Consider the following 27,475-nt stretch of genomic DNA (forward strand, 5'->3'; position numbering starts at 1 on the left):
TACAAAGCTTAGGGCATATACAGAGACAAGTGTTGATTTCTCAGGACAACTCTTTTAGTGACATCTGTCAAATAGCAGGAACAGTTCATAAGTGTTCTTTCTACAAAAACACAGCAGTTAACACAGTGAGAAACTTTACTTACCTCAGAACTGAACACCAACTCTGATCTCATCAGAAGTAGACCTCTAATCATTAATACCTTTTTCTTTAAAACGTATATAACTAACAAACCATCAAACACAGAAAACGAACCATTATATTTTGACGCTCTCTGTTCCGTAGACGTTAGAATAAGCCCTTCTCTGTATGTGGTGAACACTCTGTGCGGTGGAATGGAGAGCTGGTTTGAGTTCTGGGCATTTTTGGCTAGTTTTGAGGCGTTTGGTCTCATGGTGCGACTTATAGCAGCAGAACTCCACACCAGAGCCACAGGTCATGGCCAGGACCCCGACCCCCCCCCAGATATAGAACACACCAGCCCACGTTTTTTACGTGAGAACTCAGCGCGTAGGGCTGGCCCTTCTCTTTTATCCTGCAGGGGTGGAGACACAGTTTATACGCAGAAGTAGTGTACTTGGATGCAAACCAAACTAATGATATAATTAATACAAAATAAACCATGCATTACCAGCATGCCTCTCGGTTCACCAACTCACACAACACACAGAGCAGCGTATCGTCCCTTTCACTCTTTGCGCACCAGGGGGTTTGCACGATGCAGGTCTTCACTGGTCGTGTGTCGGTCGTCTAGTCATGGTTCAAATGGCTACTTCAGTTGTGCTAGTTTCTATATCTTCTGACAGCATGAGGATAATTTTCTCTGTCTATAAACTGCGTTTCCTTGTGGAGATGCATGCTGTTAGCTTTGTATAAATAAGCTATAATAGCAAAGAAATTTTTGCTCGAAATTAACATTGCTCGATTAATTAACTTTCTCGTTAGTCCAAAAAAAAACAGCTTATATCGAAGACCAGTACGAGGATCTGATGCTTGATGCCAAAATGCACAGCTTGTTGGAATATGGTCACTATATAACTATAATAGGTCAATGGCTAAACACCACCTCAGCTGAAGATGATCAAAGCCTGTTTCTACATCACTGCCTGTTTAGTCCCGCCCATCCAAGTGGTGCATGCTGATATAAATAACGAGAATGGCAAATTAAGGTTTACACAGAAACCAAACGATACAAGCATGGCTCCAAAGACAAGAACGCTGTTGCAGTGCCAAGTTGTGGAAACAGTCTTTGCATTTTTCTTCTCTCTGATCCCAATGTTTAGAAAAGAGTGGCTGAACTTTATTTTTAAATGTTAAAGGTTCCCGGACCGCATCAGTAAGAATTTAGTTCAAAAGTTGTTACACTTCCATTTTATCTGTGCGGATTCATTTACCCAAACAAAGCACAATTTAATGCAGTATTTTCAAAAAGATTGAAAATAAAAGATGATGCTGCGCCAGCTATATTGCTCCGACAGTAATGATCGCACAAGACCAAGTTCTGCACCTAAAAATGACTCTTCCATTGCATTGTTGTCAAATAAACCCTTTTGGTACCCCTGTTATTTTTTTAAGCATATGCTCCAATATATACGTGGAAATGATTCAAATCAACACAGAGTAGTTTACTTTCAGAAAGCATGTATAATAAGTGCTGGCAGAATTCGGAGATTCTTTCAAGCCAAATTGATCCAAATTATTGCAACACTGCTCTGAAACTAAATTAACCTTAAATTAAGTTGGAGCTTCAAAGGCTGACATAAAACCATAAGCGACTGAGACATGACTGCTTTTTTGTAGAATGAATCTGGAAATGTGCAATTTTTCCTCACCCCTGATTCAGCCGAGTGGACTTTCTGTGCACTCTGAAACTCTCCATAAAAGCAGAATTTAGACTTGCCAGAGACAGCAAAGGCTGCTGTTGTGTGAAATCATATGATATAACGGTAAACTGTGATCTGCTGACTATCGTCTACCACTTTCCACCCAGTCCAAAATGAGAAGCCGTGCAAGCCCTTATTAACACACATACTGCACGCAATTTGCTTGGAGGGACAGAAGATGAGCTAAATCAAAAAAGGGGTTTCTTGGAGGGTGTATTGCAAACGGGCATCAAATCAATATGAGATGTTGCCCAGAGGTCAAAGATTAATGTATTAAAAGCTCAGGCAGGCTCAAGAGAGTAGAAATTATTCCCTCTATCCTCTCCATAACCTTCTTCACCTTCTATTGGCGAAAGAGACAGTGAAACCACTGCTCTCACAACAGAACACAACACACACACACACACACACACACCCACACACACACCGACCCACACCAGCACACACACACACGCAACACACACAGAGCCAGCTCTGAGCCTCTCTGCCCCCTCTAGAGGTGAAGTGTGGGTCAGTACCGAAACATGACAAATAAGCTGCCATCAGAGAGCTACAGTCGGATCCTCTGCTTCTTCTTCGGTCTGCCATCTTAACAGAGTCAGTGAGGAAGAGGAGAAAGGAGGGGTAAGAATATTAGATGTTACTATGGCAATGTCCCCTCTCTGAACTACTTCCTGCAAGCTTCACAGCCTTCAAAACTCATTAACAGACCACCTGCATGCGACCCATGCCACAAAACACCAATCAAAACACAGAGCAAGCCTAAACAGGACTGGGATTCTGCTGCTGTGACCACCATCCTGACACCTCTGACACACACGAACACGGTCTGTCTTCACTAAAAGCCTGCGAAAGGGCAGCATAGCAGCAGAGGACTAGGAGTGTAGTGTATTACTCTTTTGAATGCAAAGCCTGAGAACCTGTTTTTTGAATACGGGTTACCATGGTTACAGGCTCATATATCGTCAGTGGTATAGCCTCTGTTGTGCATATGCTTATGAAATTACCAAGGATATGCCCCAGGTGACATTTCAGGCGATTTGAATCCACCTTCAAATAATTTAACGCATTCAGACTCCTACTTTACCTCCCTATATTAGCATTACACAATGCATCAAGTAGAGAAGACTTTGTTAAAATGACTGTTGTTCTTTTAAATTCTCATTCTGATGATTAATGTCTATGAATGTTGCCCAGAGAACTATTTATGCACAAATCAGTAAACACAACAGCAATACTGAGAACGAGGCCATGTCACAGCAGCAGAAGAGAACAAATCTAATGAAATACTTAATTGTTACGATTTGTGGCTTGCTACACAGATACTGTTATGTAACACTGAATTACTACATCATTAAAATAATGAATTATTGTGCGGTGAATAAATTCTTGTGTGTGTGTGTGTGTGGGGGGGGGGTGTCTTTTGTGTTTGCTTCATTATTGCTAAAGGTTTTTTGATTTTGTCCTACATAATTTTAAAAACAACAAACAAAAAAAAACTGCATACAGTGTGTAAAGATGATTTCACACTGAAGTGATCCAGCTGGAGCCAAATCCATTGGATTGTACATTAACAACCGGTAAGTAACGCTGTTTGACTCGTTACAATATTTGTAGAATATGAATATTTTGTTTGTTGTTAGCAAGTAGATGATCATAGTGAGAGCAGCAACTAACCTTACTCCCAGGAGTCTTTGGTCCCACATTCACCCTTATCGTACCACCACTGTGTTTTTTCAGCTTGTCTAAGATGCCTTGTTCACTGAGTTCAAACACTGCAAGGGTTTACAGGAGTTCTTCACGAGGGGAAAATAACATAAATAACATGGCACGTTATGTTATGTTTATGTTATTAAAACTTAAACCTACCGAATATCTGTTAACCAAAGCGAATACTGTAGGACAACTGGCCTTGTGCTGCTTGATATTGTAGACAATCGACGAGAATAAGAGATAGAGAGAGATAGATGGATCCCCAGAGAGAGAGAGGGAATGCAGGCAGGGCTAGCCTCAGTGTTACCTTCGACCTTTGACCTTGCAGGGTGCTTTTTACCTACTGTTATCGCTTGAGTAATCGGCCCACTCCACTTGTTCCAACAAGGCAGAGAGAGTAACCAACACAGAGCATATTACAAAAGAGCATTGGCAGATGAGTGTGGTTACTGTAAATTGTTGGTGTGAATGCAGCTCCTCTAACCCTAGTATTCAGCAAAGCCGGATCCATCGGGAGAAAAAACCCTTACTTTTACTAACAGACAAACAGGACCCCAGCAGTCAGAAGTGGGAAACAGTGTTGTGGTGGGTGAGGGCTGAAGCCAAACATCTTACAAACGAAATGCCTAGCCCTTATGGAAGGTCAGCACAATATACATAATAACTAAATATTAATATTAGAGGGGGATTTGTAGAGATATTTGCATAATGCACCCTTTTTCAATTTTTTTTTGCCACAAACATTTGTTTCCAGGGCAGCAGACAAACAACGAACAGTATCGATTGACGATGTTACTATTCCCTTCTGGGCATTTCGTTTTGTAAGATGTTAGTATTTCATCAGTAGGCTAGCTTGGGAAACTCAGTTTTATTTTCCTTCTGCTACATGATGACGAGTCGCAATCCAGCAAAGCAAAATATGCCATACTTACCACCGTAACGAAAGCCAGCTTCAGACATCGAATGGTTTGTATACCTGACGAATATACCCTTTGAAACAATGAGATCTGTTTTTTATATTGAGACATGGACCTATGCTTGAGTACATTCAGCTTGTATTTGTGTGTATCTATAAGTGAAAATCCACCCCAATATTTAATTGTTTTTTTCACTTTTCACTCTACTCATGCAACAGGCACTTTACAAATTTGGTTTCTCCAGTTTTCATTCAAATTTTAAATTTCATTCAAAATTCTAAATTATTACTAAACATTGCTACTACCTTCAAAACAACAGTGCGTTCTGAATCCTGAATATGTTCAGTAATTGAAATACGGTTTTTTATGAGTGTTACACACCCTGTTGAACTGACTCAGAACTCAGGATTATGTCAAATCACCAACTAAATACCTAAAAGACAACTGGATCTGTCAGTAATCCATGCATAAAAAGAGGCCCTAATACTGATATCTTTGCTATTGTGAGCATTGAGATCATGTGTATTTAACAAGTTTTGTGCGGTAATAGAATTGGTATACTCGCTGGGTTTGCTGAACTTACTCGCGTTCATAGGCATTTTGGATCAGGACTCAGGTCAACTAAATGTAGAACATGCAGCTGTGAGGGTGTCATAACAGACTGGTGACAAAACCCTCCACCCAGAATGCTCAACTTATCAATGCTCAGACTAGGTCAGCCTTTTGGTCTCAGAGCTTTAGGATCTCCAGGGGCCACTCATGAGCACAGAGACACATACTGCAATGAACTTGCATTGAAGACCAATCATGACCTGAGTGGGGCTGCCTTGCCCCCTCATGATAGGCTGAACACAGGGTGATCATTCTGGCAGGCACAGGGGCTAAAGAAAAGCGCCATAAATGTCCCATTGAAAAGTGTGTGCGTGTACTAATGGAATTTGTGCTTGTTGGGGTGGTCATCTGTGCATTCGGTATGTAGATGAATGTGTGTGTTTTTCTGAGTCTGCCAATACGGCAAACCAGGATCTTTCTCCACCTTTGTTTTTCTAGGAGTGTTTAATTAGAATTCTCCACGTTTTCCTGTGATTGTTTTTTATCCCTTTCAGGAATGTCTGGCTCCAGCAGGCTTGTATTTTTTCTTTAATCTCATCAACAAGTGAAGCTAACGGGCTTTTCCATGGTTTAGCACAACCAATTCAGGGAATAATCTGAGAAAGCTGGATGGCTCCAAAGGGAATTTGCATACTGATGTGGGCAGTAAGTTGGTGCCAAAGGATTAAAAAAATTATAATAAAAAAAAAATCAATCCTGGCTGTTTGATTGGTCACGTGGAAGATACACAATCCTCACACTTCTCTTTTGGGCCCACTACCAACAATTGTGTTCACAACAAACAATCACTCAACATGCCCTCGCTATTGCCAAATGTTTGGCTTAGTAAATTTGAACAATATTCAGCATAAAATTCCTTGGCATTTGTAAAAAATTCACAAGGGACAACACAAACGTTTAAAAAACATTTAAACTAAAAATATGATTTCAGAACACATAAAATTTTTACTTTAAGTTAAAAGAAAAGAAACCCAAGTTAAATTTTAATCCAGTAATTAGGCATCACAGATGACTATTGGTGTTTGGTATACTGCTATTAATACGTAATCGCGAACAACTTCATTTATGTGCTGGTCTTCAATGATAGCTGCAGCAAGTTTCTTGAATGCATTTAAACAGAAAAAATGCTAAATATTTTATGCTGATATTGTCCACAACCCCACTTCATCTATGGGCATTTTTCCAAACTTCAGACGGGTACTGTAAACTACAACGTGCTAACAAACACTATTACAGGAGAGTTCCCCCAAAAATAAAAATGTGTCCTTGTGTCGTTCCAAACCAGTATGACTTTATTTCTTCTAAAATGTTATCAAAAATTACAGTTTTCAAGGCCCCTATGAAATACGTTTTCAAATTTATTTTTATTTTTGGACCAAATTCTGTTTTCCATTCTTTTATGGTGGTCATTAAAATTTTAATATTCCCAAAAGCATCTCTAATTAATTGATCTTATAAAAAAAAAAAAAAAAAATCAAATAACTTATTGTTGTTGTTTGAAAAATACCTGTTGTGTATAGTTTTAATAAATACTTAATAATTTTTTCTGGTAAATATTCCTTAAAGAATAAAAATGTTATTAATAGTACGTAGTACTAATCCATTGACATTAAGTAATACTATTTCTGTCAAAGATTCGTCTTCAAGTTAAGCTGAACTTTTATTTTGGTGGGTTGCTGGTGAAGACCTTGTGAGGAAATATTTTCATGTCTCAGAAGGAGTCAAACAGGGCATGTTTTGTTTTTTTTCATAAAAGTGCAGACTAATGATGCTCAGATCAAAGACCGTTGTCCCTCTATATTAAATCATTCTATACTTACCCAAAAAGTGCTTAAAACAGTAGCACAGTCAAATGACAACCAATTACCAGATCATTAATAAACCAAATACAGGGAAAAAGACTTGATTGACATTGATTTTTACTCACAGCAAGGTATAAATGTTCAGTATCCTTCTGTTTCAGATAGTCTTCTCTTAGTTGTTGGTTACTCAGTGGGCTCCCGGGCCGTGAATAACTTTATTCACGCAAAGAGCAACTTGGGTTAGTGTCTGTTATATGCTACGGCACCTGAGGACAGAAGTACCGTGACTAATGATTCTACGCTCACAAGACCACCACTACCACATCACGGAAATCATATGGCCCTAGCCATTGTATGGACAAAAAATATCTTTATGTTTGACCAAAAAATAAAGTCACTGGTTTGGAACGACATGAGTACAGTAAATGCTGACAGAACTTAACACTTTTGGGTGAGCTATCCGCCCTTAAACATATCATAATAACATCAAATTGCCTTCATGCATAGTCCTACAAATGCTTTAGAAAAGTACAGGAAACTATTTTCCAGAGCAGTTTTTGGTCTTGTTTAATACTGTCTACTCTCTCTTTTTTTTCTCTTTCTTGATAGCCCTTTAATCCTGGAACTCTGGTAGACAACAAACAGTAAATTTTCTGATTGATCTGATTTAACAGAGTACAGAATAGAGCCAGAGAGGGCCTAGTCTGTCATCACCTACCTGGAACCAAGCTGTTTTTTTGTTCCACACAAACAACCCTACAGGAGGCGGCTTCGCAATAACCCTAAGCATCCTATACAGAAGCTGCGCTCCTGGTGACCCTACGACCTTGCTCCACACATCCACCCCCTCGAGCATTTATCCCTCTCTCCTCCTCGGCTTCCTTTCCACCATTAGCCAAAGTAAATGGTCACCTCTGATCACAGTTGGGCCTTATCATTGCTGACAATTAACTGCGGCCGTCACATCTGGGTGCTTATGTCCTTTGGGTCATTAGGGCGCTCAGTTTGCTCGTTGTTCACCCCTGAGGTGGTCACGGTACTGTTTGCAGGGGTCATAGATCACACAGCCTTGCCGATTACTCGTAGCTAGAAATGGTGTTGTTTGGGTGAGATTTGAGGCTGACCTTCGAGTCCCCTCCCCTGCTGCCGCACTCGCCCTTGTCGTACCACCATTATATTTTTCAGCTTGTCTCCAGCAGCTACGCCCTGCTCATTTCAGTTTTAATAACCACCGCCAGGTTTACAGCGCTTCTTCAGACGATAAACCGACAGCTCATAAGAAAAGGACAGGTTCGTTAGAAATCCTAATGTAGGACTGGCAGCAACTGGCAGTTGCTTTTTTGTTAGGGTCAATACAAGAGGAGAGACCGGTTCACTGGTTAAGTGGTTGGAGCGCTCGATTGGTAAAACTGGTGAACTAGTTGGGAGACCATTCGATTTGGTTTAATTTGCGCCAGCTACTCGCTACTGGGTACAGACAGAAGCGTGTGTGCAAGTGAGGTGCTTGTGGTGCAGAGAGGAACAGAAAGAAGTGACGAGGGAAGAAAAAGAGGTAGTCGAGTGCTGGTGAGTGAATGGAAAGGAAACAAGCGTATGGCATGAACATGCTTGGCAGCAGGCAGTACAGCACCGTGCAAAAAGAGAAAACCCCCCCCAGAAAAGAAAAAAACAATCCAACCATACAAACATTACAGAACTGCAAAAAAACACAGCACAAGCAAAGGACAAAAGAAGACAAAAAGAGGGAGGAAGATTGACAAGAAAAAGGGGTAGGAAATCAACAGCAACAGGCATTACACTGTAAAAATGACTGCAAATGAAGTTAAGTTGACATTTCTGTAGAAGAGAACATTACCACAACAAACATGACTAAGAAAAAGAAACTTAACACAAAGACACGTTTTACCTTTATCATGTACCCGGGGTGAGAGAAAGAGAGACGAGACAGGCAGAAGTGAAAGCAAAAAGAAGGAAAAAGAGTTCCAAGGAAGAGATAATGAGAAAAGGTAGAGGGGTGCGAGAATAAGAATGAAAAACAACAACATGAACGAGACAGAGAGAAGAGAGAGATGGGAATCAGGGTAGGTTGGAATACTAATAAACAACAGAGTGAATTGTTATATTATTCCACCCACCTTAATGCCGAGCCCTTTTGCGTGGCCACACCGTAGCCCTTGGATCCAGGTCCCTCCCACCTTCATAGTGTCACACACGGCTTTCTCTGCTCGATGTATTCGTTCATCGTGGACTCCAGCAGGAACGCAAAACTTCCCCGTCGACTTGCGGACCCGTGCCACTCCGTCGGGGGTGGTCTTAACAACACTGACGGCTCGCCCTGACTTCATGTAAGACCACATGCTTTTCATAGACAGCGATCTGTTGAAACATTGAAAGAGAGATGAGTACAAGAGAGGTAATAATTGAGAGTTTTAGACGAGAGACGTGGGTAATTCGTGACCTTTTAACAAAATAGAAATCGCAGCACTGGACTGGGACTTCTGTGAACTATACCACACCCACTGAATAATAGCTTCCACTATTGTATTGGTAAAACAGTAGGCTACATTTTGATATCACATAATAATGATGGTACCAGTAGCATTTCGGAGGCCAATCATCAGTATTTAGGTACATGCCCTAGTGTGCCCCCAACAAAAATTGTCCTCTATATTAATAAATACTGTTTTGGGGTAGAGCGTCAGCACTTGTTACACCGCAAGAATGTTTCCTTGTTCCTAAGCTGTTTCCCGCAATAAGCTTTCGCCTCGTGCGCAGACAAGTTGTTTCATCTCACAACCGAGATGGTATTAATATCACCTCCATCCAGGAGCTTTTTGGAGTTTTCTGTCTGTTAACATTCCTCATTTGATGTGAGAAACTGCTGGCGCTGATAGGAATGCGAACGGAAGATTTTCGTAGGATCTGAGTAGATCAATGGTGATTAGCGCTGCATGACTCTAGATCTTAATGTTTAAACAAGATGATTGAAACATCGTAAAGCGAGAAGGATATGTTATATGCCGAAGAGAAAGTAATCCACGACGAGTACATAGTGACGGTGGGAAATCTAAAGGACTGTCAGGCAAAGATTTTATCAGTAATATTTTTTAACTGGGGGCAAACAGCAGTAAAAATTGGTCCATCTCGGATATTCCCTTTCAAGGAAAGCATGTAAAGTCAAAACCTGAACAACCACCATTTCAATCAAAAAACCTGTGCAGAATGTCTCGCACACATCCGCCCCCCAGACAACGTTTATCAAATAAAGAGTCTCAAACGTGTCTTTTCTCGCAATTGAGCATTTTGTACCAATATTTTTCAGGAAACTATTGATCTTAAAAGGTCCTGCGGTCAGGAGGACTAAACCCGCAGAGCGCTACAAGCATAAACTCTTAGAAGAATTAGACATCTAAAAATTAGACGCGCTTGGAGGTAATCACTTAAACAGGGCCTTCACATTGTCTGGCCAACCAAGGCCGTTACATAGCGACAGCTCTGCACAAAAACATGAGTAGGACTCACTAGACCTACAGTATACGAGAAAAAAACCAAAAACTTGTCAACACGACAGTCTCTCCCACACAACATTCGCACACCGAAGAATTCCAGGGAAGGAAGGAATGAAAGTACCGAGAAAAGCAGGCCGCTACTTAGCCTGTGTAAGGGTGCTGCGAATTTCTGCATAGTGAGGTGCTTTAAAAAGCGAAGGTTCAATGAAGGCCAACAGAGTCTGTGCCGATCTCGTGCGAGGGTAGCTACTAAATGGCCAGATAGACGGACAGCTGAGAAATCTCGGTAGAAACACACACACACGCCCCCACCTAAATTTATTAGGACAAACACACACACTCCTTTGATAGGACAGAGTTTTACACACATACACTCACCACAGCGTACATGTAAGTATGTGGTAAACTTGACCTCCGAAACAGCTGAGTGTAGTATTGTAGGTTAAGGTGTTTTTTCCTCGGGGGGGTTTTTGGCACAAACTGTACAAGTCAAGAAGCAGGATGGTGTAATTCGCGTTCCACTAGCGGGGACCGCACCAAAAACTCCATTCAAAAAAGTGATAACCTCTTTGTCAGATCTCAGACATGATAAACTATCATACCAACGTACACTACGTACGGCGATGAGCTGTGTCTGGCCAGCCCAAATCCTCAGTACATAACACAGATCCAGCTAGCCCCAATATTTACCAGCCGATTATCCCGGTACGAAGACACTCTTAATTGCTTGTTTAATACAGTTTGATCACAATTGAGATATTTTTATATTTGAGCCAGATAGATTTCAATTCCGGCAAAACCCTAAACCTTTTTGTGTATTTTAAACATTAATCTATAAACTATCAATAGCTGCGGGTGCCTAAGAATAGGGGCACACGAAGACTTTCTCAATTTGCAACAGGATTCCACCACACGCCTTGGAATAAAAATTAATATCGGAAAATGGGTAAAAATCTGCCCTTTTGTGATGGAAAAAAACATATATTGTAAACATGGGGTGTTTTTTTCTGATAATGGCAAAGCACGCCGTAAAGCGGCATGGCAAGTAATCCTTGAGAAATCATGCTTATATGGCTGAGTTGGGGCTTGAGTAACATGTGGTATCTTTATCATTGGTTTGGAATACAGTTGCATGGGTCTTATAGTGTGGTTGTAACTCTTGATACAGTTGGTTTTTTTCAGGAGTCTGTGCGACAAATGGCACCGTTTCAAAAGGAACTGCATGTAGTAAAAAAGTTTTGAGCACTGTAATGCAGTCCTTGCTAAATACTATTCTACAGGCTACAAGGGGAGGGATGGCGTGTCGGTGGACAGCCCGTGGGGGTGTGGGGTCTGGGGGGGGGGCGACAGGGGGGGAGAATGGGAGGAGGCGCAATCAGGGGAAGGGCATGGAAAAGACATAGGGACAGAACCAGGGGCCCAGGGGGGGGGGGGGGGGCTGCAGGGAAGAAATAAAGCCAGCAAGGGGAGAAAAGAAGGACGGCTGGTGGTGGGGAGGACATGGGTTGTGCAACAAGAAACCCCCAAAAGAGGGTGTTCTGCCTAAAAAACCGAAACCGCAACCACCTAATCCCAGCGAAGCAGGCGGAGGTACAGGGAACGTCAAGCGTGTCGAGTAGAGTTTCGCTGCGACGTAAGGCGTTATGATAACACAAGGGGGTGAGACGGTCTCCACATCACAGTCAGCCTAGCATCTGGGAGGCGCGGCTCCACGCGGCTGAGCCAGCTTGGCTCTGTGAGCAGTGGGGGGAACAGATGATGACGCATGAAACGAGACAGGAGCAAAAGGTGCACCACGCATTTCAGGTGGCTCTCCAGCTAATTCCCACCAGCACTCGCTATTGGATCCTGTTGAGGTGACAGGGTGACTTGATGACGTGTCTGGTGGAATACAAGATACAGTGTCTATTCTGCTGTCTATCACACGTGCGCTGGCCCTGCAGCACGAACACACACACACACACCCACACACATAGCGAAGTAGTTGGTGGACAGTAAGGTGAAAGGACCAGGATGAGCGTCACCAGCAGGGAGGTATCTCGGTCAATCTTAAAGACTGCCATGTTCCCTGTAAGCCCACCAACCCTCATGTCCGCATCACACACGCGGGGCACTCTAGCTACTCACATTGAAAACGGAGGGCTGGCGAAAATTCAGTAAAACAGGTCTGCTACGTCAAAGATGGATCGTAGGGGCGGGGGGGTGCACGGCTTTTGGGGTCAGAGTGCCAACGGGACTGTCAGCGGCATTTTGTGGCTCAGAACTTCTTCTTCGGGGCCAGTAAACACAACGTGGCCGGGCCTTGGAGACGACTGAGTCCGGTGCGGATGGAGGTGTGGGGAAGACAACAATACTTGAACACATTCGCATACCACATGAACATGTAAAATAAAGCCGAAAACGGGCAAAACTGGCAAAGCGAACATCACACACTCTCCAACAAAGCCATATTTGCAGGATGCTAAACGTAAAAGACAACATGCCAGGACTGCACAGGTGGAAAGGGTTCTGCTGTGAATGGACAATCCAGGTGTCAGCTACTTAGGTGAAGAATGCACATCTAGACTTTGCCTCCGACAGGCAAGAAGAACCGGTGTTTTTGAGGGGACGGGGGTCACCTGGGGCGCAGCCCGTTCAGTTGGCCTAAAAAAAAAAAAAAAAAAAAAAACGAGCCAGGATATGTTGATTTGAAAAGCCGAGTACAATCCTAGTTTTTTTCCTGGAAGTCTGAGGCTGTGAATGATCCAAAAGGAATAATCGTGGTATAACAGGACACAACGCCTAGGTAACATTATGTAGGGCAAAAGTGCGTGGTTTTTTTGTTTCAGCATTGAGTGTGTTAGTGCAGGGGGGTGCCTGATACTCAAGACGAGCTTTCAGAACCATATAAAAAAAATCATTAACCGACCGAACCCAAACTGATTGAACAGTACTGGTAGATGTAAAATAAGGGCGAGATCGAAAATGTGGGATCAGGAGTATGGAACCAGGCACAGAAATAAACAGTTTTAGACATGAATCAGTAGCCCACCAAGGATTATGTGCTCATATTTGGCTACAAATAGCCAGGATTATTTGCATGTTGGACTAGTATATTTGGACATTGTAGCGTCTTACCGCGATGAAGAACTCTTTGAGAGTGAAAAACGGAGTCAGGAGTGTCTGCCGAGAGGGCGATCTCAGTTGATTGGTAGGCCAGGTCTTCTGCACTCGCAGCGATATAGGGAGCACCAATGCCTTTCCACAGTCAGGAAAGCAGCCAGATTGGCAGTCGTAGTGACGTGGAAATGAGTGATCAGGGTGAAGAACCACCACAACCCTCCAGACAATACGACCAGACAGAGACCTGATATAGAGGCTAAGAGAGGGAAAAGAGGAGGAAAGAAGAGAAACAATAGAGAGAAGCAGAACAAAACCTCGTTGTGAAAGGTTCACCAATTAGTACAGATGTATAGAACACTATTACGTGCCGATATAAAGATGTAAATGTCTTCAAGAAACTAACAAAAACCATCACTCAATGCACAAGTGAAAGCTTCTGTTTGGACAGGTTTGTTCTCATGAGAGACACAGCAGAAAGATGAGGATGAGCAAGCACATGTGCGTCACACAAGAGCACCTCGGAATGATAAGAACAGGAAGCCAAGGGAGGAAGGATTACAGATGAGTAGGATGGGCAGGAAAATCTAAACTGAAATGAATATTGAATGATGGAATCTGAGTGAAGAGGGCTGAGACTACACGTCCATCTGAAACAGTTATATAACACCAACTGCTCGACAGTAAAATAGAGACATGCCAGCAAGAACACGGTAGCCCTCCAAGAAAAGAGAAAACGGTAAGTGAAGAGAGAAAAATCTTAACATTGTTACAGTCAAACACATGGTGAAACTATAAATTATTTAGTTTGGTTGCCCACCCAGCATCACTAAGCAGTAGTTCTCAAAGGTGTTACACAAAAAAAACAAAAAAAACAAAGGGGGGCAGAACAGAGTTTTCCTTAGAGGTTCACTAAGCCTTTGTTGATTGTTCCTGTAAAGTAATAGTAGAATTCATGTTGTTTTTGTATTTTTTTGGATCGTAATAAATAAGACAATGATTTAGAATTTTAAAAAAAAATTAAAAATATATAAATATATATTTTTCCCATTACTTAATTTAAAAAACACATTAGCATTATTTTTCCAAAAAAGCAATGACAGGAGTTTTCATTGGGCTTTTATGTTAAACAATTCTGTTATCATTAACAGTCACAAGCATGATTCACAACACACTTACACTAACTATAAGTGATAACGATAACGATATAGTTCTACAAAATCGCACACTCACCTATAAAGATAAACGCACTGAAGAAATGATCTCCTGGTAATCCGTTCGCAGAAACGTTTTTTTTGTATGTGTCCAGTCGAGGAAATACTAAAAACTTTGACAGAGGCGTCCAATCTCAATTCTCACTCCTGACTATAACAGTACTCGAGAAACCGCCACGCACTTTAGAATAAACACACAATATCGCTCCCTGGTGTGGATGCTGCTAATATCGTCATCTTTATAGGTTATCATTTATAGTTACTGTTCTTGGGCGGTGAATGGAGCTTAGCTTAAGTTGAACAAAAAAAATGTATAATATGCAAGTTAACTGCAAAAATAATTAGCGTGGCCCAATTTGTTTATTTCACAAATTGCGTTGTTCTGACCCGCCTCATGGTTTTAATGTGTTGATTCATCATTCAAAACCAATCTGTATAAAACGATTATTATGTCATTACAAGTGCCAAAATTGGCTACCAATACTGACAGTGTTATGATAAATATTGGGGTGAATGTAGTGCAAAAGTTTCTTCAGCTTCAAAGAGGAGTATGACAAAAAAAAAGAGAACCATTTAAAACAAGCTGTACTTCAAAAGAGAAAAAGAGGCGATAAAGACAGGAACAGCTGTAGTGACAATATCGTGACTAGGTGAATGAATGAATGAATGATGAAAGTGAAGTGATGACAATAGGTTAAGGTTAGAAGCTTACTAAAAAGTGAACACCCCCAAGTAGAATAACGTATATGCACCATGAAAGACAAGACGACCATAAAATGCACAGATGAGGGGAGAGAGAAAGATGAGGATGGGGAGAGACAAGGATGGGCTAAATAATACACCAAAACCTTGGCGAGATATCGCACTCCTGCTGCATGAAAGCTCTCGAGAGAACCAGAGACTGTTAAAGATGCCGAAGTCGTTGGGCGGGTCAGGGGGCGTCTGCGGATCCTTCGCCTCTTCATCTCATCAAGATGCCATTCATATGGACTGAAACGAGCTCACCAGGAAGAGAACCACGCTCACACCGATGTATGCAAACAACAATACACATCCAGATCTCATAGGCCAGCGGATCCAGGAAGGAGAAGACTCCTGGCTTGGACTTCTGAGGTTTCTTGATCATGATGGAAATGCCCAGACTCATGAAGGGCTTGGAGAAATCTATCACCTCCTCCCGGACAAGGGTTATAGTGAGAGGAGCCACAGCTATATCTGCTCTCTGAAAACATGGAACACAGTAAAGCTCAGTTCATAAATCCCAGGAAAAAATGGCTTAGATGGTTTACTATTCTCAAAATTTAATAATAAAAATGCAAAACTGAGTAATGATCCAGTTGTTTGAATACCAACAACAAATAAAAGTACCTTTGGTTCATTCTTTACATTTAACTGTATGTTATATCTTTAAGTAGCAGATATGTTACCATGTACTTCTGTCACCAAAATGCCCTTCTTGCCTCCATCTGCTTATGAATGGAACTCAGAACTCAATTTTAAAATTCAACAAAAAGTTCTAAATAGAACTTCATAATAATATTTTGTGAATAAAATTCTTGGACAGGATATCAAATTATAAGATCTTTTTGGTAAAAAAAAATAAATAAAAAATAAATAAAATCACCGGAGATGATTAATTGATATGTCTCATATATTCAGGATATGTTGAATGGCACACAAAAACAAAACAAAAGCAGAGGACACACAAACCTGCACAACATCTTTCTAACATTTCTACAGTGAATAAAGAAAAGTTGTTTAACGTTAACAGGAATCAAATGGATGGAGCTAATTTTTGTTTTCCCCAAATAAAATGCATGTTGAAGGCCTTGTAACCCATGCAGAGAGGCACTAATTTTGGAGCTTATTGTGTAAAAAAACTGACCATGACCAAAGACGTGGGTGATGTCAGCAACACCAGGATACTGGGAATTCATTTTTTATTTAGTTTTTTTATTAAAAATCACACTGCAATGTCAAAATAAATAATTTGTCACAGGAAAGAATGATGAGAACAACTCTGACAAGCACCAAACTGAAATGTTAAGAAATAGCGAGAAAATCTTGCATAATATATTTTGAAAACCTACCAAAAAAAAAATATTTAATGACTTTTATTTTGACAGAGTGGTCAGTGATTTTATATGAGGCCTCCTAAGTGTTGCTGGTTTCACATAGCCGCTATCCCACTACACACAAATTTCCAATTGCAGGATCATTTTCCCAGCACTCACCCCATATATAACTCCCCCACCATGCCGTTCCAGGTCTTGGTCTCAGGGTCGCGTGCTCCGTATTTCCCATCAGCCACAATGGACAGTTTGTACTTTATGCCCACATGCTTTGCGATTTCTGATGCCAAGTCTACACAGTAGCCCTCATAGCGATCATTTCCCTTCCAACTGCATATAATTCCTCTTGTACATTACATATGGAGCTTCCTGTTAACCAAATCAGATTAGGTTCAGCTGGCTTTCACACACACACACACACACACACACACACACATATAAGATCACTGATTAGTCTGCAGTCATGCTGATATGTCACCACCATACACACTTTCACACCTCCTTCATTCTTACTCATTCACACAAACACGTATTGAAATATACACATGCACTGTGAGTCTCGTACAAGTAATGTGACCAAGAGCCAAGCTACCAGACAAGCAGCAGCTGTGAGGAAGGCTAGTTTGAATTTAAATGGGGTTTTGGGACAGTGCTATTTAATGGTGGTTTCTGATTTCTCTAATTGGAGAGAGAAAAAGAGCGCTGACAGAGATGTGAAGTTGCAGGTCCCTCTCATCGTTTGGTAAAACTCGAGTCATTTGTCAGTCTAAAGCAAGCAAGGGATATGGACGTTTAGGAGACTGCCTTAAAAAAAACTTTACAAACATGTATGTGTCCAGTGCATGCAGGAGGGTTAAAGAGGACAGCAGAGGTTTTCTCACATGTGTGTGCTTTTAAATCAGGCCAAATCTGATGAAACTTCAGATCAAATTTCTGCTTTGATAGCATCAGATCAAACTCATGTTTCCTTTCATCTTATTTACTGAACCCCATCATCCATATTTTCAGTCGGTTTCAAGCTATTTAAACTGGTTTCGTTACACAAGCGCGTCTGTCCAACCTGTGCAGAATGAAACATTCTTTTTACAATTTTATCTAATTAGCCTGCTTTCAATTTCTGTATCTACTTATGAGGTCATCATAGGCAGAGTCAGAAAGAGGTTGTCATCACTTTTAAATGTAGCATAAGGCAAACCTTACAGTACATTTAAATATGACTAACTAAATTTAGTGACATATTTATTTATGTAATTCTAACTGGTCTAACAAATGTTCATTTTGCTATCGTAATGTAACTTATCTGCATTAAAACAACTGTATTCCTTAACGACTGAGTTCTGAAGTTCATTTCACTTTTTCCCACTAAGATTTGGTTTCTGTGACCTTCAGTTTATGTATTATTCAGAAGATTAATTACCATATTCATCCTTTAATTAATATTCTTTCCGTTTCATCTCAGTCCTCTCCTCTATCCACCCCTGCCCTCAAGTTCTCAGAGTTCTTCATTAAGGACATAATTATGAAACTCGTTTAAGCCCAGCTGTAATCACTGTACAGCCCCAACCAATTCACTACCAGCATTTCGTTCAATTAATGTGCGTTTGTTTAAACACAGTGAGTCGTCCAACGTAACATGTCCAGTAGGCAAAGCATCTCCATGTGCACAGCCTGGTACACGTCCTGTCAGAAATTCTCTGGATTAAAAAGCTTTGCAATTTATTTCTATAATTTATTTAACATATGAGCTAGCAGCTAAAGTCAATACGAGAAGAAATAAAATTCTAAATAAATTTTGCTATTTAAATGTTTACGCAACACAGTTCACTCGGATGTATTCATCACTTTGGGAGTTACAAAATAAGTGCTGCTCGGTTTCTTTTTGATCCAAATCAGATTTTTTTATTTTCAGACAATGAAAATTGAGCTGTACGTCAGAAGATGTCTCTCAAAGAGTGGCTGAGCATTTGTATGCATTTTTATTTTGTATTATCACGGGAAGATTATATTGAAAGAACAGGCCCTGAGCTTGCTCTCAACCACGACTCCTCTTCATGCGACACCTAAATAGTCAATAATAAATCAGAGAAATCTGAAAAACAATCTAATCAAAAACGTTAATTGAACTGAATTGCTATTGAGTGGGCACTAGCCACACTCACTCAGATAACAACATACCTGCTCACATTCATCATTTTGGCATGGACAATTGTGTCATTTTTAGGGAGCTAAATAAAGAACAAACCGTCTGCACCTAATGGGCACATCTGATTGGACAGCTGGATGTTAAAAACAGGACCTCGGCTAGAAAACACATCTCTAAAGGGGATGTAAAACGAGAGACTCTTTTTCTGATGCTTACTATTTCACACCATGTGTGAGAAAACCATCAGCCATGTCTTGTGTGTATATTTCTTTACATTTTCTGCAATTTGCATCCAGCTTGACATCCCAGTCGTTCTGTACTTACGTTTGGTGAGGTGAAAGAAGCAGAGAAAGAGACAGCCTAACCTATTTCTTATCAAAGCCAGTATTGTGATGTCACTGCTACAACAGGCCACCGGAATGAAACTGAAAATGCTTTGGCACTCACACGGATACAGTTGAAACACTCTTCTGTGATCGACTGTTTCAACATGTAGTGAGTGAGTGCAAAGCAAAGCGAAACAGAAAAACGTTCTGCCCCCCCAGAAAGCAATGCAACTGTGACACTAAACCTGAAAGGGCAGAAGGATCATGGTTCGGTATATTTAAAAGCAGCTTTAGATAGTGTACCATAATAGTAGTGACCACAATGGTTCTGTTTTCCACAGAGGAGGATTCGTTGGTAACCTGCTGCTCCACTATATAAACAAATTTCTCATGTTCATTCCAGTAGCCAATCTGCAAGGGACAGAAACAGCAACAGCATAAATAGAATCAATCAATCACAGTCCACCAATAACAGAAATACAGCAATTCAGTAATAGAATGACTCAGTAGAAACATGATCTCATGACTGACGGAGGAGCGTTTAAGTGTATGTTAAAGGGGTCATATCATGAGAAATATCATTTTCCTTGAGCTTTCAAGAGAAAATATTTAACCCACCATATTAAAACATATTGTAACTAAAAAAAAAGAAAGAAATGGGACATTTAATTAAGGTCTAAAAAAGGGCACAGAAATAACTTATTTGTATAGTTTTAGTTTTTATCGCTACATACTGTATATATACACATAAATATACATATATAGCACTCTAAAGTGATTGTGGCTTCACTGCGACAGTGAAATTGTGTGAATTTATAGAAACTGCCCTCCAAGAGCCACTAACCTTTCTGGCTCCTCCCGGCTTCATTTCATAAACATCGATGGTGTAATTTAATCGGCGTCCAAACGAGTCGAACTGAATATTTCCTGTCATACCCTGAACCTGAACCTGCAGGAGGAAAGCACACAGGAACAGTAACACCCACAAAATAACAAGCACAACAAAAAAGGAAAGCATGATACAACATTATTAAACATAACGGAAGTATCATATAACCATATAGACCTTATGTAGCCCGTCTGTGTTCATTCACCACTGACATGGTATCTGGTTCAAACATGACAATGCTCATGACAACTTTTGTTAACTCTATAATAGGTAAATCCACTTCATTAGCTTCTTCTTAACTCTTTAACAGCGATGCAACTGAAATATACAGAAGCTGCCACAAAAACGCAAGTAAACACACAGATCAAAAGAGGGCTGTAAGCTTGTTTCTCTGGCGCATAAGGTCTACAGGTAAAAATGAATATTGCACATTCATTAAAAAACGTGAACAGCTTTTTCCTATCTCTGAGGCCCTTTTTGGACCCCTCCTACCATTTTGAGAGCTCTCTCAATGTCGATTCCCTGGCTCCATGGTACAGCCGGGTTGGCAAGGCAATCGCCTGCACTCCCTCGACGAGAAATATCAACACGCTGACGTCTCAAATACCGAAATGCTTCGGCTATCACCAGGATGGCATCGTGTGTCAGTGCAGAGGTGTACTAAACATGACACAACAAACAGATAAATGTGTGGACACATGAGTATAAATAGACAAGAATTTAAGCAATATCAACATGAAACTACTGCATGACTGCTATATTAAACTCATCAAAATACGTTCTCATAAGTGGCACACATCACAAATGCACATCAAAAAGCATAGAAATAAAGAGAGACAGAGACCTTCAGGGGAGTGTTTCTAGACTCTGGGAACTCTCTCTCATCGAGCCGCTCCCAGCGCTGAAGGAACTGCTGCACGATTGGGCTATCAGGACTTATGATTTGGAATCCGGTGATATTTGCTCCGCCTGAAAACACCTTATCCAAACTCATGTTAGAGAATCCCTGCAGAGAACGAGGGTCAGTGGTCAAAAGTGAAAGGTCACTGACAGAAGGTTAAGAAAGAAAAGATCTGGGCGTGTGTGTGTGTGTGTGTGTTTTCTCACAAGATTAGCCAGGATGTAATGATATCCTCGACTGTTCTTTCCTGAGACAACCACCTGGAAATAGAGTGTCACCCAGCATTATGTCTGATTGTTTATGCAGACCATGAGATCAGAGTGAACGAATCACACTTTAAATTGGCAAACGACAAATTGAAAGCAAAAGCCTGAAGAACTGCTGAGGGGTGATTCTGAAACTATATGGGCACTCTGTGGTCCCAGCGGTGAAAAAAGGTGGAAAGCTTGCTTGCGTTTTTCTTTTTATTAATAGTAAATAGCTGAATACTAGGGGGAAAAAATAAAAACCACAAGCCATGAGTGACAAGGACTTTTATTGTCATTTTATGGAAAAACGCTCCTGCCATGACATTGAGTATTTAATTCAAAAGTATAATGTAAGCCAAAAAAACAAAAAAAAATTTATTTTAAATTAAAGAAAAATTCAAACACCTAATGTATTGAAAGATTAATTCTTTTTTTTTTTTTTTTTTGGATTTCTTAATAAAATTATAATTTATGGTTATTATAATTATATAACTGTTATAATTTCAAAATAAAAATACAATATTTATACAACTTAAAATATATTTTAACACACAAAATATTACTACAGAAAATATAAAAATAAAAACAAATTAAAAAATGTAAATTTAAATTTGTTAAATTAACTTTAAAACTGACTTATCTTAAAATTATTTAAATTTCAGCACTCAAACAATACTTTCCCCAAAAATGTCATTACTGCAACATGTCTAACAGTGGCAGTAATAACAATGTCCATGACAGTTATAAATACCTAAAGAATACAACATTCCATTCAATCTTTTTTTTTTTTTTTTGATGGAACAAATCAGGTCAGTAGTAGTGCCCATTTTTACATAATCAGAAATGAAAAAACTGCTTCAACCTGTTGGGCACAGTGGAGCTGTTACAATACTGCGTCTTCCCACACACCAAAGGACTGTGTTATTATTATTTATTGTTCTACAAAGGTGCAGCTCTTGAATTCATCGGCAATATTGAAAATTTTCATACCGTGCCAAAGCTCTGCTGACTCTTAGGCACACCATAAAGGTACGACTCAACCACACCCACACGCGCACAGCTACTGAATTACAAATAGCAGCAGACAGCCAGTCTGCTGGAAGCGCAGCGCTCTGATTAGCTTTCTCTGAGTGCTGATTGATCTACTCGTGGATTTCATTATCTCTGTGACCTCCTAGTGACACAAACACACACACACACTCTTTCCTCTGCATGTATATGTGTGGGAAAAAGCCAGGAAAGCAGAGGCAGAGGGTAAAAAACAGAAAGAGAAAGAATAAGTGAAACAGAAAAACAGAATCGGAGAATGTAACAGTACCTTTGAGAGCAGTATTTTTGGATGAGAGGAAAGGGAGTATTTTTAGTTTTCTCACTGTTCCCTTGTTACAGGACGCTGTGCCCTACTTACACAAACACACGCACACTCTCACATGCACTATTTTTACCACCTTATTTGCTAACGACGGTTTAATTTTGGAAAGGTATTAATTAACACCACAAAACTGAGACAGAACCATTCATGAACTACTACCAAGACAGACAGACAGTTTCTGACAGATGAAATAAAATTAAATAAAGTCTGAAAATGTGTTTTTATGTACCTGCTCTAGAATACTGTTAATACGTTCAACCTCACAGTCGATAAGGAAACGCTTCTCCTGCCGACGATCCATTTCTTCAATAATGCGCCGGTATTCCAGCGGATCCACTATGTTCCCCACTGAACGTGCTGTCACCTGCCAATTATTCATCACTGCAGATTCCATGATGGCCTGTAGGATGGAAAACCCTGAAACAGAGAATAATACATTGTGTAAAATACACCGCTACGAAGGGCCTGTGTAGATGTAGTACCAGGGCAGAATTGGGCCAGAATGATAGAGCAAGTACTGCTTGATTTCTCTCTCTGGTTTGAGAACAGAGGAACTGCTGATGCAGTGCAAATCTAATGGGAAGAAAGGAGTGAAGGCAGAGAAAGAAGCATGGTGAATGTAATTACTGCAACTCTGCACTAATGATGCTAATGCAACGGCAGAACACACATTTTTTTATATATATATATATATATATATATAACATACATACATTTGTGCATATGTTTGCATGTGCGTATTAGGCCTTCATTCATATATTTGAGATACGCTCCACTATAGATCACATCCATTGCAAATGATATCTTTACACAACAATTCAGGTCTTCTGCAATACATCAGACCCACTGCAGCACATATCAGATCCCTGCATAGGCACCCCACCCCAGCCAGTGAGGGTTTGTTAGCTCTGATATAAACTAGGTTTCCATTGAAATTCAATTTAATAAGGAAATTTATATATATAAATCAAAACAATTTTTTTTTATTAAAATAAAAAAATCATTACTTTTTTGGAAAGTGATGCAAAACAGAAAACAAATAAATTATTTGGTCTTTTTAATGATACCAACATTTAAAATATATATAAAATATAATAGTAAAAATATAAATAACTAATTACATATATATATTAGATTTCTCTAAGGTTTTTTTTTATTTATTTATCTTACAAATGTACTATGTTTTATGCAATATACCCAAAAATGCCCTCAGTGCCCCAAACCTAGTTTAACAATTATTTAACATTATGTAATATATTACAAAATTCAATGGCTGATCATGAAAATACATGAAATTTCTGTACATTTGTTTCTCCGTAGTTTGTCCAAACTGAGGGACAACTTTTTTTTTCCTGATTAATAGACAACAGAGACACTCTCAGAAAAAAGTACAAAGCTGTCACTGGTGTGGTACCCTTTCAAAAGGTTCACCTTTTTTTTTTTTTTTTTTACCTTACTTAGCCCTAAGATTGAATATTAGTACATTCAAAAGGTACGAATTATGTACATTTTAGTTCATTTTGAAAGGGTACTGTCCCAGTGACAGCTTTTGCACCTTTTTTCCTAAGAGTGTACCACAGGTGTACTGAACCCAGAATTCCCATTAAAGGATTCAAAGCACATCAAAGTAACAGAAATGTTCTCTAACACCCTTTATAACCTCTAGCTCAAGGCCATACAGGACACAAATCAGCCCAGTTCCATTCTGTCTCGTTTTTAGCCCTGTGATCACATTCATTATAAGACAACATGCACACACACACACACACACACACTCAATCACTATTTTAATTAGCATACGTCCTGGAGTGCCAGGCCGCCAGGCTGTTTAGCCGTGACCAATTAATCAAGACTGACAGCTCGCAGAGAGGTGAGAATTCAAAATGACACACATACACTCAAGCACTTCAACTCTTAAAGTCATACATGTTAGCATAAGTGGAAGGCCATGTGTCAGACCTGTAAAGGTCTATTAAAGATGGGTTAATTAAACATGAGTTTCTCATTAGCAATTTAAGAGGTTCTTGTTAAACATTGCATGGACGAAATCTTTTACAGCACCTTTGTTAAATATCTCAACCTCTCTCACGGTCTTATTTTTTCAAATTATGTACTTGGCCTTTTACATTTTTTATTGAGAGTCTCTGCCAAACATTGCGGCACTCATCTTAACAGCACAAATCAATGTCTTAGAGCGTTTATGTTAACCAGCAAGCCAAGGCTCATGCAGATTTTTTTAATCGTCACTGTTTAGCGTATTTAACAGATGCACAAGCCCTGTGGTGGTGGAAAACCATTTAAAGTTTGGCACCACCAGCTCAACTCCCTGCTGACAGTAGTGGGTGTTTACAAGGGTGGCAACAGATTGAGACTGTCTGCACTGTATCATGATTTGAGAATGATCCAAAGAGCATCTAGTGCTTTAAAGAAAGAAAATCTGACCATTTGTACCAAAGAATTCACGTGATCAAATCTGAACCCCAGTATTTCAATATGGTCTCTGACTTTTGCCACCCACCATATTAAGAAGTGGAGGTCTAAATGAAGTTTCATTGAGTTTTATCTGTAAGAACACTGTTCTGCTCATCGGTATGATGTGTTTAATTCATTAAGGGAGATCCCTGGAGAAAACATAATGTCTCTCATTATCTTAAACTGTCCCTGTAAGCACTCTCTTTAGAGTAAACAAGCTAGGAAAAATGTGTGATTGTTGGCTGTACGCCCATCAGGTGATCTGGAACACAAACCCAGAGAAAAACTGTCCTCTATTATATCAGTGTTTGATGCCACTATGTCTGATATAAACAGCAATGTCTACTGCTTTAGCAGGAATCTGCAAACCAAAATCAGATTTTTTATATTTTTTGTGAACAAAAGCAGACATTAGAGCAACACAACTCATATAACAGCTATAAAAACTCTATGTTCCTTCTAAAAATCTAAACAATTAAGACATTAAGATACATATTTATGTATTGGCATGCTTCTGTCGCAAGCGACAATACAGGTGACAATGAGCCATAGACATTTATTTGATAGCACAGATCATATGTTCACATATGTCACACTCTGAATCATAGTTAAGGGAGTGTTAAATGCAGCACACAAATTCTATTAACTGAAAGAACCTGTTACGCAGATTTTGACCATAATCTGTTTGTTTCGGTGCACTTTCTCACAACACACCCCAAAATGATTGCACATTAGGCGAGTAGGTAGAGAGCCTTTTGTGCCTGTATGAGCATCTACACTATGAAAGAATCAGGTTAAGGGCATTTTTGACTACAACTTGAAGTGGTTGAAAGCTGACAAGCTCAAAACTATTAAGACCCTTTTACCCTTGTATTTAGCGTCATCCATTTATTATCGGATCAACAAAAATGCATATTAATAGCAGGTGTAAACAGGGCCAGGGACATTTAGCTTAAACCCCAACCCATTCATGCATCCACTTTTCGTTTTTTTTTTTTTGATTTATTTTTGTCATTTTTGCCTTTTTATTAGGATAGGACAGCATATTAGACAGGAACAAAGTGGGAGAGAGAGAGAGGGGGGATGGGACTGGAAAGGTCAGTGAGCCGGGACTTGAACTCAGGATGCCCAAAAACGCAAAGGTGCGCTGCCCAAGAGGCTACTGGTGCCTACAAATATCCACTTTTGATCTCAAAATCCAATCAACAATCAATGCATAGAAAGTCCCCTTTTTCAATAAGCTGTTACATCCACAATCAAAATACTAAAGAGAAGATCTGTTGCTATTTCCGTTGCAGTCCTACTTCAAAGGGATAGTTCACCCAAAAATGAAAGTTGTCATCATTTATTCACCCCTCATGTTTGTTCCAAACTTATATACTTACTTTCTTCTGCAGAACACAAAAGAACATATTTTTAAGAAAGTAGGTAACCAAACACTTTTCTCAAAATTTCACTTTGGGCGAACTATCCCTTTAAATGCTCAAATACTTACAGTATATGTGTTTGTGTGTGTTCACTCACCTCTATCAGTGTCATATAGGTAGACAAATTTCTCCCATTTGTAATGGGCTAGCAAACTGAGCAGCGCCCCCCGGAGGCTCGGCCTCATCTGCAGGACAAACTGCACATCTGTGTCCGTGGGAAAAGATGGAGTGATGAAGGAGGTGTGCAGAGCGCCGCAGAATGACGTTAATGTGTTCATTGACCTCCTGTCGTAGAATCCAAATATTGCATATACACCCCTGGAGAACTGAGAACAGACTGCCAGGCCAAGAGAGAGATGGAAGCAGAGTCAGTGTACATTTTAGGATAAACAATCATTAAGGCACACAAACACTCATAAGCATTACATATTATGGTGATCTCTACTGAGCGTGTGTGCGTGTGTACTTGTGTGTGTATCTGAGCCTTTAAAAACGATCTGAAGAGACAGTAGCCTTTTCACAGAGAAATGGAAAGGATATGACATCAGGTTTAATGTCACAGGCTGCATGTATTGCAATACGATGTGAAGTCGTCAAAAATCCAAATCAAATGTCTTGTTATTTATTTATTTATTAATACTCTAAATGCAGTTGTCATCTAAATTATTTAAAGATAAACTGCAAATGTTTCTAAATCTGGCAACCATGTAGCTAAGCTGACAGTAGACGGATTGAGTTCACTGACGTCTCTACAGCAATATAGGAAAAAATGCTCAGAAAAGTCAGTGTTAAGCATTAATTCAGCTTTAGTGCTGTCTTATTAACTGAATATTTACAACCTTATGTTATCCAGAGGGAGGACATTTGTACTGTTTGTC

At 39.9% G+C, this 27,475-nt stretch overlaps 1 pseudogene; it reads right to left on the reverse strand.

Moving 5' to 3' along the window:
* Nucleotides 1-255: 255 nt before the first annotated feature.
* LOC122144202 overlaps nt 256-27,475 on the reverse strand; it is a 31,955-nt pseudogene continuing 4,735 nt past the window's right edge.

Source organism: Cyprinus carpio, unplaced genomic scaffold, assembly GCF_018340385.1.
Source record: "Cyprinus carpio isolate SPL01 unplaced genomic scaffold, ASM1834038v1 S000006615, whole genome shotgun sequence".
NCBI lineage: Eukaryota > Metazoa > Chordata > Actinopteri > Cypriniformes > Cyprinidae > Cyprinus > Cyprinus carpio.